This window comes from Seriola lalandi, unplaced genomic scaffold, assembly GCF_002814215.2.
Source record: "Seriola lalandi dorsalis isolate HSWRI2012SDOR001 ecotype SW California unplaced genomic scaffold, Sedor1 jcf7180002054892, whole genome shotgun sequence".
In the NCBI taxonomy this organism is placed as follows: domain Eukaryota; kingdom Metazoa; phylum Chordata; class Actinopteri; order Carangiformes; family Carangidae; genus Seriola; species Seriola lalandi.
The window spans coordinates 955,772-969,871 of NW_019525444.1; positions in this window are offsets into that span (position 1 = coordinate 955,772).

A 14,100-nucleotide genomic window follows, 5' to 3' on the forward strand; every position below is an offset into this window, starting at 1 on the left:
TTTTTATCTTGTCTGTTATGATTTATTTGTAGTGGCAGACTGTAAGTACATTTACTGAAGTGGTGTAAGATTAAAGATTAAATTTTGATGTATTTACTTGACATTTTCATATTCAAAACATGATGCACTGTTGAACATAAAAGACAACTACAAACTAATAGTATGTAAAACAGTAGCAAATTCCACTTACTACAACGCTACCTTCGATATTTTAAGTGTGTTTTACTAGTAAAACAATCTTTCACTGCAGGACTTTGACTTTGAGCTACTTTGACTTAAGTGAAGGATCTTAATGTTTCTTTCACCAGTGTTTTCTTGTGAGGAAGACTCGTAGAGGAACTGATGTTTCCTAGACTGACCTCTAGATGGAGCTGTCACTCTTATAGATCACATTCATTCCTCTATGAAAGAGAGAAAGAAAGAAAGAAAGAAAAAGAAAGAAAGAAAGGTAAGAAAGGAGGGAATCAAAGAAGACAAGACAAAAAAGAACAAAAGAACAAAAGAAAGGAGGATGGAAATGAAGAAGAAAGAAAGAAAGAAAAAGAAAGAAAGAAAGAATCTCCCCGGTTTTGCCAGTTAAGTGAACAGTCTAATGTAAATAAACCGTGATACTATCTTTGCTGTTGCACTACCTGCATGTTTCCACTGCTGCATGTGGAAACTTGCTTGATATGAACACAAACACAAACTGTGTGTTTGTTGTCTTGTATTAATTATGGATGCAGGTTGCTTCAGTAGCTAATACGGGCTCAGGCTCTCTCTCTCTCTCTCTCTCTCTCTCTCTGTGGCCCAGCTGCAGGCCATATTCTCTGGGCTCCGAGGGTTGGCAGAGACCCCGAGGTTTAGAGGAGTAGCCTGGCCGCCTGGTGAGACACTGAGGGCTATCATTACAAAGGAAGTACACACACGCACAAACACAGAAAAACATGTGTGCCAGTCAACACGCTGCCATACTCCTCTTGGACTTCAAACACACATGCACACACACACACACACCACACACACACACACTCTGAAGAGAGTTTCTCTCCACCTTTTGTTATCACATGCATAATTCACACACACACTCAAACACACACAGAAGAACAAACTGTACTCAATTTTATTGGTTTCACCACAACAAGTTAAGTTTGAAACATATTTTCTTTCAAAACATCACTTCTTGTATCGTGCAATTACGAGAGGTCATCATAACATTCGTAGATGTCGCTGAACTCTCGGCATCGACGGCTTGAATATTCTGGAGCGCCACTACACATCCATCCAACTTCACTTCTACGCGCTGCCAAAGGTATTCAAATGAATTTCAGCCCTCAGTGTGGCGGAGAAGCCTGACCTTGCATTGAGGCTGTTACGGCTGAGTAAATTTCCTCTTGTGTTTTCTTGGCAGGCGAACGCGCAGAGGTTTATTCTTTTAACACGGCGTAGTCCATTTGGTGAATGTATTTACCCGAACTGCCTTACTGTGCCGTGAGTGCATGCGTGCATTTATAGCATGGATGGTCCCCCCCCCCCCGCTAGTAATCGAACCCACAACCTTGGCAGTGGTTGTGTTATGCTCGGCCCGTCAGACTGCACAGGAGCAGATAAGCATAAAGCAAGGTGAGGCCTGTTATTAAAGAGAAAAAAAACAACAACCTGTGGATCATCTTGCACTTTTAAATCACATCGGTCTGTGACAGCTGAAGCATTCAAGCCATAATTAAGTTTGTGATGTACTTACTGTACCTCAGCCTATTATTTACATATATCCACTTTATGATGTTTCCACAATAGTTTTTCCCCAGGAATCTCAGACTTACCCTATTCTTTCATTCTTTCATTCTTTCTTTCATTCTTTCATTCTTTCTTTCTTTCTTTCAGTTCTCCTCATGAATAAATAAAGTATGTATGCATCTATCTATCTATCTATCTATCTATCTATCTATCTATCTATCCTCAGCTGCTTAAAATAGGTGACTTCATCATTAATGACAGAGTAAGAGTCTTCAGCCATGCTAAATGCTCTGTACTTTTCCTTTGTATTGTTAGCTGAAAGCTAATGTCAGAATGCTAACAATCTCACAATAACAATACTAACATACTGGTGTTTAAAGGTATAAGCTTTATGAATGTAACCATCTTAGGTTTGTGTGTTAGCATGCTAACATTTGCAAATTAGCACTAAATAATGGCATTTGGTGATAAATCAAAGTTTAAAACAAATTAAACTGATGGAGATATAAAAAGCGAAGGGAAAAAGCTGAAGTTATTCAGGTACGTACAAACGAAAAGTGAAATACATTTTTTTACTTTGTAGCTGTACGGTATCAAGACACATGCGCTAATGCGCGGATCACAGTTATATCCAGGTTACAAAAATTAACACTGATTAACACCTGATGGTTTGCAGGGCGGTGAAATAATTTATAATGTTTGAGGAAAATATTAATTACATTCTCTAAAATGTGAAAACATTTTAACATTTTTCGTCGGGCATGAATTAGAGTCTGTGTTTGGACAGCTGAACTCCTTGTGATTTTTCATTTACTTTGGGCAGCAGCCAAACATCATGAGCTTTTAAATGTTTTGTGTTCGGGAAGAAACAGTGACGTTCAAAATGTCAGCCTGTGTTCAGGCTGTTGTGTTAATACCTGTTGCCCATTTTTCATATCACCAAAAAAGGAGAACTTTCACTTTATATAAATGTTTGTTTATATAAAACCAGCGTACTTCAGTGTGATATGTTACCATAACATCACATGTAATGTCCCACTGAGACATATTGGTAATGTGTGATCAGGTGCGGGTCTCTAAAATTAGTTCAGGTGGGTGGCGGGCGGATTATTTACACACTTGCTTATTATCAGTTATTTTCCACTAGTCTCTCCTTTTTAGATTCATCCAGGTCACAGCGGTTAAAACCCATTGCTGCTGTACTTTTAATTTGCAACTTGTCATTTATATTTACTTCAGTTTCATTTCTAATGTTTACCAGAACGATGTCGAGACTGAACCTTCCTGCTCAAGATTTTCTTATATTTTTTCCGCTCATTTTTCTTTCCTTTCTCTTATTCTTTCTTTGTCTGACCAGACACATCACTACATTTCTAAGACAGTTATCCTCAGGAGAAAGAAAGGCAACCTTTTAAATATTTTACTAGGATTTTTCCCTTAAGGCTGATGTAGGTAAATGATAGTAACCTTCCTGACAGCGCTTCACATTTTCCAGGAAACCTGAATTCACAATCAATCACAGCGGCATGTGTCTGGGCCACAAATACGTTAACTACCAAACTGGTCTGAACAGGGACGCGGTTTATAAAATGCTTCCTCTTGGCATTTCGTTCTCAACTACGAGACATATACATCAGCAATAATTAATCCCCACTGTATGACTCACATTCATCAAGCAACATTTTGGGTTTTCCATCGGTGAAATGAAAGAAACCACTGAGAAGAAGTGCTTTCTCAGCGCAGCGTGAACTGAACTTCAGGTTAATGGTGAATCTCCTCAAAGGGCAAACATCTGAGCGTTGAGTCGCACAGGCACTGCATTAACCTGGCTGACCTGAGACGTTTTTAAAGACAGGGTTAATGTTTGATGGAGCGATAAGAAAAAACCTCTTTATAGGCATGAAGGCGCTCAATTATATGTTACCTACACAATATTATAAAAAGGTTTTCAGAGGACAGCTGCATCTTCCAAAAGGTCATTTCAGAGTATTTTTTATGGCACTGTCGCATTCAAGGACGCTCACCTTTCCTGCCTGGGCTGCACAGGTGAATCCTCCATTCAATATGAACAGCTTAGGAAGAAAATTCCCCACCACAAAATGATTGAAAGGGTAAATGAAACCAAATTAGTGTATTTTATGAAAGAAAATGTTTTGGTCTACAAAATAAACACTTTTTCAGACTCAATAAACATTATTTTAGAGCAACTGAGTGGAAAACCCTCTGTTGTACCATTTTTCCCAAAGTGGATAAATCCCCAGAGTATTTTGGAATAAGGCGACTTTTCACATTTATGGTTTGTAATTTCTCTGGGTTTCAGCTCATACGCTCCAGATCAGATAAGATGATTATGCAAAATTGTCCCATCAGTCATCGCTGCCCTCCAGCCAAAAAAACAGGTGGATGACATCATGGTTATTAGGGCATATTAGAGCAGCTCACCGTGCCAAAACACGCACAAACACTAGACACGCATGCACACACAGATAATAATTTTGTAATGGGACAGTGAAGCCCCATTGTCTCAAACTTGATAAAGATTTAACCGTTGAAACATTCAAACAGAAATGTCTCCTCTCATAGGGGCAGCTGCTACACACCGCAGGCTTCACCGCACCAGCATCATGGTACGTTTTGAGTCTCACCTCCATTTAAGCTAAATTATACCAAATCTGGACTGTGTGGTTGTGACATGCACATCTCTGCATGTTCAGCGTCTTTCAGGATATCTTGGGATTTACATTTATTCATCAGTTATTTACTATATTTCCCATAATGCCCCAGAAATCAGGCCTGAACATGCTTTCAGCCAGTGATGGGGGATGTAATTTTACACTAAACTAATTATATTCTAGTTTGTTAACATCAGGATATACCCGTTTTTAATCATTGACCATTGCCCAAAATGGTCAAACTCAAGAGATATCTTAAGGTTTGATCCCTGGTATGAAGCAAGGTCCAAAAAGGATCCGGGGGCTTCCTTGTGACCACATAACCTCACATAACCTTGGCTGCATGTACCTCTCTTTCTCTCCCCCAAAATTGGTTCCTATTTTTCATCTTTTGTTAGGAATGATTAATGAACACGAACGTCCAGGTCCTCCAAACTCCAGAGATGAAAAAGTAGCTCTTACTTGCGCGATCACTCACCAGAAGCTGTTTGTTTACAGCGTTCTGGCGGTGGCAGCCTTGAGTTCGGAAAAGTAGGGCTGTTATTGCAAACTGTAAATCTGTCCGAAAATTTCAAAACTGTCTCACTGAAAACTGACAAAGTGTGTTCTGTAACCCGTTCCTGCTGTGTGATGATTGTGTGGTCAGAAGTTAAATCATAAACTGGCTGCAAACAGCAGCAACCCGCCAGCTGCTCACCGGTCAGTCAGAGTGACCAGAGTCACTCAGCATCTGGGCTAAATGATGCTCCATCCTCTGGACACAGAGCAAATCTCTACCATCCATCTTGATTCCCTGACATGTGGTGCCTGTCGACTGCAGCGCCCAGCTCACCAGTGTCCCCAGTGTCAGCGGCATCTCTCTGGTCCCTGCGGACTCCGCACATGTATCGCCATACATCATACTTGGAGATCCGGAGCATTGAGCTGCTGCTCAATAAGTCAGCGGACAGGCGGCGAGGTATCGACACCTTTCAGCTCCAGATGGGATTTGAGTTAGGAAGCAACAAGGGATTTTACTGACTTATCGCTTCTCTTCTTAGTTAGTCTTCACGTGTATATGTTATACATGTGCCTATATACATGTAATGCCCTGGTATGTCGCTCAGAAAAGTTCTACCACACTATTTCACAACATTGCTGTTGAAGAGTTGATGTTCCAGGTGTGTACTGAGAGGCCACTCACTCGAGAGCAGGGTGTGCTTGACACAAACTCCTTTGTACAAAGTGTCCAGCCACTTCTAAAGGTAAAATGTTCTGTTTTCAATTGGCCATACTCAAAGGAAGGGTGAAAGAGCTGCCGTCACAGAGAGGGTGAGAAGCACCAACCGTTCAAATGAGAGTAAAGGTGTTTTTTTTTTGTCAGAGGCTTCGCAGTGTTGCACTTACACACACAAATGGTGATGGAAGTGGAAAAGAGAGCTATAACGGAGAAGTTCAACCCTTACTTACTTTCTCTTCTCCACACCAACTCGTGCCAAATGTCCTTTTTGTGAAGCTGCAATAATAGCTCTTCAATTCTTACGTCTGCAGATAGTTTCGGTTTTATTTGCCCAAGTTTTTAGGAACCAACCCAAACCACAGAATACAGAAAGATTCATATATGCGAATGTAAAATATGAACATATACTGAATTTCCATATATCAAATATATGTACATATAAAATAAAAACGTTCTAGATATAATTATAATATTATAATCATTTTTCATATATTATAAATTAGAAAAATGTCATATATTGACATATTCGTCCAGCACATACAAATATGTGTGTTTATGTATGTATGCACATATTGTAGACATGTGTTACATAAATCTATATCCATCCCAAAGTCTGTCAATATATATGTTGATATTATATACAGCAGGGTCCAAAAGTCTGAGACCAGTTGTGTATATAAATTAAATATAAATTTAACATGTGGTTGCAACATGTTATACCATATAAAAATGAATCATAGATATTTTTAATATACGTACATAGACAAATTTTGTGTATGTTATAAATCATCATGTTATAAACTTCATATATCCACACGAGGATATGTGGATATTTAAAATGTCATTTTTCAATGCAGCAAGCAACACAGATGAAGCCTCTATCGCCTCCGTCGTGTCAGGGCATCAAAGAAAAGGGAAGTCTTGTGAGTATCAACAGTGAAATAGGAGAAAGTTGTTATCATTCTGGGTCTTTATCAGTCCAGAGACGGATATCTGAAACCCTGGGCAAATAAAATCAAAGCTACTGTATCTGCATACCTCCATACTGCCGGAGCAGAGTGAGAAAATGCTTCTTTGTGATCTGGGTGGACCGACCCTTTAACAGACATCCAGCTGAAAAACAGAAATAGATGCAAGTTGATGCAAAGTTTACACAAAGCGCAGGTAGAGGCACATCCAGGTTTCAAGCTGCATCTGCCCAATCCTCACCGTCTCCTTTGCCTTCTTCTGTTGAGCTGCATTTCTGCTTCACCGTGAATTCCTCCTGACAGTGCCGCTGACTGTTTGTAAACATCGTCTCTGAGCGCTGTCTAACTGCGTTATCTTCAGTGGCGAGAGCAGATAACAGGCAAAAACTAAGCAACCGGCTTCAAAGCCGCTGAGCTTCCTGAGCCGGAGCAACGCACGCTCCAAAACTATTTAATCAGGAGCTTTTCTCTTGGCCTCTGCTGTAGACCTGAAATGGTGATATGCTCTGAAAGCAAGACTTTGGAGTGTGTAAGTGTCGTTAGTATATGTATGTGTGTGTGTGTGTGTGTGTGTGTGGTAGTAGTGGTTAGGGGGGTCATGTTTGTTTAGGCTGCCTGTCTGTTTCAGTGGGTCAGGCTCAGGCTCATAGGGGTATAATTCTGTGGTGAGACTGCTGAAGATCTTACAACTTTTTCAACGTTTTTCCTGAAGGCCCCCTCGTGCTCCGATCCATTGATTTCTGCAGCTTAAATACTCACAGAATCAAACAGAAGATTGGTAGGCATCTTGATCAAGTTAGAAGTCTGAAAAAGCTCCTATTTTCCAAACTCCTGCGTGCACACAAACACCAAGTCGGAGACCATTAGTCATTTTTATTTTGTCCTTGGGTTCTGCAAGTACCTATCAGATGGTCTACACTGTGCGTCTCTATATTTACAGCCGTGTCCAGCTTCTGATATATCATCCTCCTCTGTGGAATTTCATAGCACAGAGAAGAAGTGACCAGAATGATTATAGGCCAGTCTTTATTGCATGAATGACATCATGACTGTAGATCATGGAATCGCACGGTTTTGGAAATCCTCTATACACAGCGCAGTAAATCGCACAGTAGCTGTAGCATGCGGGCCACGACTCTTGGCTAAATGTTTGGATTCGATGCAAAGGAGAGTGGAAGGTCATAGAAGGGATTGCCTCCAAGCAACAACACACACAGACACGCACATCAAATGTACTCACATAAACTGTGAGCGGTCTGGAGAGGCTGCCGTGAGGCTCTAATCAGCACATTTTACAGGGTGGTCTTATTACCAGGAGTTACACCTGTCAGATAACCTATCAAAGAGGCTGATTGCTTACTGCTGTGGGAAAAGGGCCTGACCTTATACCCGTGCTGTAACTTTATTCCTGAGTTTGGGTCTGACCCAACTTGTTTTTTGTCCAACTTCAAAAGAGCGTTTTCAGTTAAAGGTGCCATATTTTATATTTACTCTGGTGTTTTATTTGAAGTGTTGATATCCATAAGTTGTGGTTTTAAGAACCAAAAACCATCTCAATATATTTTTACTTCTTCTTCTCTCTGGAGCTCTAGCAAGAACGGGGAGTTTTGAGTCGGTCTCTGAGCCTTTCTTCTGATTGGCTGACTGTTTTCTGAGTGACGGACGGCAAGTTATGGACTGTAGCTTGGTAAAACTCCCAGGTAAATGCAAACGGAGATGCTCAGTGATCAATGAAATGAGCCAAACAGATGGTAAAAAATGGAAAAAATGAAAATAAACTTTAGCCACTGGCTGCTAATATCACTATCATAGGGAAGGCTGTGCAGTGATTGGCTTCCTGGCGTCCAACGATTAAGTTAAAATAAGTTAAAGTAACAATGGATTTATATAACACCTAGACCTGCTTTATTTAAAGCCACATAGAGATCTCACTTTCTGCAATACGGGACATTTAAATAAGTAGTTTGACATTTTGGGAAATATGTCACGTACTTGCTGAGAGTTATTGTGAGTTATTGTCTTTTTTAAATGCAGGAGAAACTCATTCTCAAAATGACTCCTCATCTGCTGACTGTAACATTTTGCTTCAGGCTCTCTTGATCTCGTAATAACTGAAATGTCAGATGTCAAGAGATAAGCTGATTTCCTACCATGTTGTTATGTCTGGATCTCAACACTACAGAACACACCTGAGGCCTTATCTCCTCCTGTATTGTTACTCCACAAGGTTGTGAATGGGCCCAAAATGCTGGAAGCATGTCAGCATGTTGTCAACACAGATCAACCGATCACCACGGATTTCCCCCAATCCTGTTACACAGAGAGCACATTTATAATGACTGAATGAGAGTCAAAATATTTGTTTTAGTGTGAAAACCAGAATGTTTCCACTAAGCAGGAACCATCTGAAGTTCATTTGTTCCCCTCCAGCTCTTTTCCCCGACAAGGAAAAACCTCCTATTTTTCCCTTTAAACAACCAAAGCAGAAAAACTGTGAGGTTTTATTAGAGACATTGGCCACTGTTTAACCACAATGCACTGCAGTAAAAGTTTAAATATGATAAGACAAGCACGTATCAGGTGAGGTTTCATGGAAGTCCTCACCTTTTCCCTCTGTACTGACTCAGCTTTAAACTGGTAAACAGTTTTTATTATTACCCTCACATTTACCTATGTCGCACAATGAGGCAGTGATCGTGTGCAGGCATGCCTGCCACTTTACGTGCCTTCTTTACTCCTTAACTGAAAACATTTTTCCAGCAACGAGCTCGTAGCCACACCCATGTGATAATGTACAGTGCTGCCGTGCCCTATATTTACCCAGCTCACCGCAGAGCTCTGCCCTGCAGTTATGGCTGAGACTACGGCCCTGCCACTGGCTTTCACACACAACACAGACTCACAGCGTGCAGATGCTGGGGCTGGATGGACTCTCCCATTGGTTGGTGACTGTGCTTTGATTGTGTGTAGCATTTTAAAATGGTATGCATATGCAAAGGTTTGTTTTCATGGTGCCAGCTTTGATGCTCAGCACAAATTCCTGCAGTGTTTTCCAGCGCCTACTATCACCTTTGTTTGTTTTCCTTGGATGTTTTGTTAATGGAATAACAGCGGTATTATGTCCCAGGTGTGGCTCAACATCAGGCTAAAGCTGCATTTTGTCCTGGCGGCGAGCAACACGACTGGAAAATAAATCCTTAGAATTTTCCCAGTTGATAAACAAGGTCAATCATTTTCATGATTTTATATTATCTTTAAATTACACAGATTTAAACGTTTGTAAAACTTCAACAGAGCCCAGAGAAACTTTACTTACAGTATGTTTGCGTGTACGGCACAACGCCGGGCCAGAAAAACAGAGACTAACTTGTACAGCATGTGCAATGGACCTCACAGAAGAAAACCAAAGAGAAGGTCAATAACTTTCTTTGGACAATTCAATGGGCATCTTCTCTGATTTTGACATCCAGTTCTAATAATATATTCATGGGTCATACCAGTACCAGAACAGTACACGCACATCTCATTTTACAAACCATAATTATAAGTGGCAAGAAAAAAAAAAAAGAGAAACATCTTCACATCAGTGTACTACTTGTAATTTCGAGTCACAGATATCATGAAGTTGTGACAGTTTATCTCCCACTTAAAAGGAGCATTTTGTAAGTTTTCACTGCTGCCGAATGTGGTTTCTTGCCAGGAGCGGCTGGTGGCGATTGCCGCTTCACAAGAGCTTCGGCCATTGCTGCGTTTACACGACAAGAGGTCCCTGAGCAGAATCGCAACCGGACCGAGGGCTAGCTGGTTAGCTTGCTAACTTCAGCAGAAGAAAAGACGTGACACAGACAACAGTTAACAGTGGCGTGGCTTTCCACAGAGTAAAAGAATGAAGTTTGATGCTGAACAACATAAAGTAAGTAAACAGCTGTTAATGCTAACGTTGGCTATGTAGCAATAGCAAAGCTCCTTTAAGAAGAACAGCATCAGTGTCAACAAACTGGTGGTAAAAATGCTATTGCTGCTAGTTAAATAAAAAAAAAATTATATATACATAATAAATGTGGACACCAAATACAGAATAATGGGAGGTTTTCTTGTTCATCTGCCAATATGTTGTGAATTCAGCATTAAAGTAGTTTATTCCTATTCTTGACCTGCTAGCTAATAGGAGCTACAGAGGAGGGCAACTTAAACTAACAAAGAGCAAAACAAAGAGCTAATGTAGCCTAACTTTCCAAGCCACTCCAAAAACAGTTACCAGGGCAAACAGGTATCAGACGAATCAGCAGTCTCTCTGATTTAATAATATTTAGGATATAAAGTTTAAAACCACTCAAACTCAATTAAAACATCACATGTTCCCCGCATATAACTCATCCTTTACTCGGCACTGGTCTTTAATGACCAGTGTGTGTGTGTGTGTGTGTGTGTGACACATTCCATCCAGGTGAGTTAACAGCTCATTTGAAGAGCAGCTCTTCAGCAGCCATAGTCACACGTATTGTATCCTCAGTGATCCAGGACAATACTGGGACAAAGCTCTGTATTTCCCTGCAGGACAACGACTGCAACGCCCCTTTGGGACAACTTGAGATGTCTGGTGTGTTCACTTTGACCTGAAACAGTGAGGGGATTGGCTATTGTGAGAAACACAAAAACAGAAAGCCTTTTAAAAAGAGACACGTAGCACAAAGTCAGAGGAAATTCATATCAGTTGTCCCGTTAGTAACTATTAACTTACTAGTTCAGACTACATGAAAATACTTGAAAATAAAATAGTCCACCTTGTTTCACTTACAAACGTTAAGTGAAATTAATACGGCTTTGTTCAGTTCACCTGAAGGTTTTGCTGCTACAGCTTTACTTAGTCTGGTATGACCAGTAGTTTATGATGGCTAATGTTGGCAAACTTTGGGTAGGTATTGCTGTTACTGTAACTGTATGTTTTAAAATTTAGCAAATCTTTCAGAGCATATTTGAGTTATTTTATATCTTTGACGTAATAATAATGTATTTTTTGCTTTTTGTCAAAGCCCTGAGAGCATTTTCTTTTCGCCTGATTTTTCTAATTTAATCTCTCATTAATTACTGTTAAAGCTGTATCTTAAATTGATTTGTACCTTGCCAACAATTTCACCAGCAACTCAGTGTTCCTCCGTTTTGCATTCAGCAGCACACCAGCTGGTCTGGTTGTGATAGCAGCGAATGATCCTGAGAGGAGCAGAGGGAACATGTGAAACAGATCCTGCCTTTGAAGCAGCCGCCGCAGGTTGTCACAGGGACTTTACCGAGGATTACAGAGCAGAACAGTCACCGCTGAGCTCTGTACAGCTGTCTGCCTTCCCGCAGCCACACACCTGACACAGGTGGGTAGGAATTCAATACAGACTGTGTCACTCACAGTCACAGGTGTGTATGTGAGTGTGCAAGGGAGTGAGAATACCTCAGTTCAGATGTTCCCCTGTAAACTGAGTTTACAGGTCCCATACATTAGACTGTCATTCAGGATTAGACAGATAATGTGCATGGGGCTGATATTGGCCCAAATATATAACACACATCGCAGCTATGGTAACGGTGTGTTTCATCCACAGCTGTGATGTAGCTGATGATGATGTTGATTTCTCTTCATGTTATTTCTGCAGCAGCTAATTCTAACTCAGGTTTTGGTGCCATGGCATTAATTCATTCGTGTCCCATCCAGGCAATTATGTACACACACAAAAAGGCAAGCAATTAACACAATAAATAAACAAATACATTTCAGTAACATTCAAATATAACAAGTACAAAATGCTGCTGAGACAATCCTTACAGGCTAACTACAAATTTGGTTAAATTGACTTAAAAACTGAACATGGCCTTTTGACATCTGTTTAACTACAAATGTCATTAAAACATTTTGCCACAGAAATGTAGAATCTACATGCATTCAGCAAGAGAGAGCTAGTGGGTGAGATAGTGGGTGAAATTCAATTGATTTTTCCCTTATACTTTTAGTTGCAATTAAAAAATATACATTTTGATGAAATTATTTTTTGATAATTCAGTGCAAGAATTATTAACATTTTACAAAATTTATTTTTATATTGATTTTAATATCAATAGTGGACATACAGACAGTTAGCTACAAAAAGAGACATTTAAGGACTGTAAATAATTTTTTAACAAACTAGTTAATATGAACATGTTCAGCTTGTAGTTTTCCATTCTCCCCCTGCGTTTTGAAAAGATTATCCAGAGGCAGAACGCCCTTTACACTCAAACCAATATGAGCAACTTTGATGCAAAACTAGAATCTGACCTGCCTTCAAAAAAACCCAGATCATTTGAACCTCGCACGAGCTAAAGTAAAGACGGCTCTGTGGGCACATTAAACAAAACAAAGCAAGCCCACATTATTGATCACTTTGACTACAGAGTGGCACATCTCCGATTGTTTTTCAACATCACAGCAGATCAATATGGAGGAGTGCTTGGAGAGTACAGAAGGGTAAATGATGCTTTCTCTGTTTAGAGACTCGGGGAAATTGACAGACTGCCAGGTTGGAGAAGGCCTGGGTCGATAGATATTGTCATCCCCCTTCAGATTTATCATCCATATGGATGTGCTGCCATGTAGCACCTCACTTATTTTTCAACATATAAGATGAAGGTGCCAATGTTTTGTGATTTATACTGTAACACATATATTGTCAAAAACTATTTTAGGAAAATGGGTTCAGTATCCAGCGGTATCCATTTCGCAAACAGTCTGACACTGACAGCTCATATATGGTTTTGGTGTGAACTTGCACTCAACAAACTTTTACAACTAAATTTTAGTGAGAAGAAACCCACGATAACTCTACTACAGCACAAGAGGTATTAACTGAACATTTATAATACATCCAGGGGCGTGTGGTTTTCTATGTGTTGTTGAAAGACAAGCAGAGAGAACAAAACTGAAAGACTAAAAATAGCACAAACTATAATAACATATCAATGCTGCTGTCAAAGTGCAGTGTCGAACAACACACCTGTTTGGAATATAGCTGCAGCTGTGTTGCAGTCTGGTCTATTAAGGTTTCTATGTGTTTTGGAACTAATGCACCTCAGACACGTTTTTTTTCTCACCTCAAAAGGCAGATTACATATAAATTTAAATGCAAAGTAACGTCATGGATATTTGTAAATTTATTTAAAATGAGAAAAAGAGCACTGGGTTAGCTCAGTGTTGGAAATGATAACTGGTCCACCTTTAGGAGCTTGTGTTGTACAGAAAAACACTGTTCAAGTCTTTCTGCGTCTATTGGTCAAATTAACAGAACATTGGTAACAAACTATAATAACAGCATCTTACATGAAATGAGAAGATGAAGTAACATTTGGTAACTAAAGTAACAGTGCATCTTATATTTGATATTTCATTCAATACACATGTAGTATGTTGGAGCTGCGTGAGGAAAATCTGAAGGGGAATACTGGGGTGATGTAATGTTCAATGGTTAACCTCAGTTATCCACTTATCAGCACTGTGCTGATC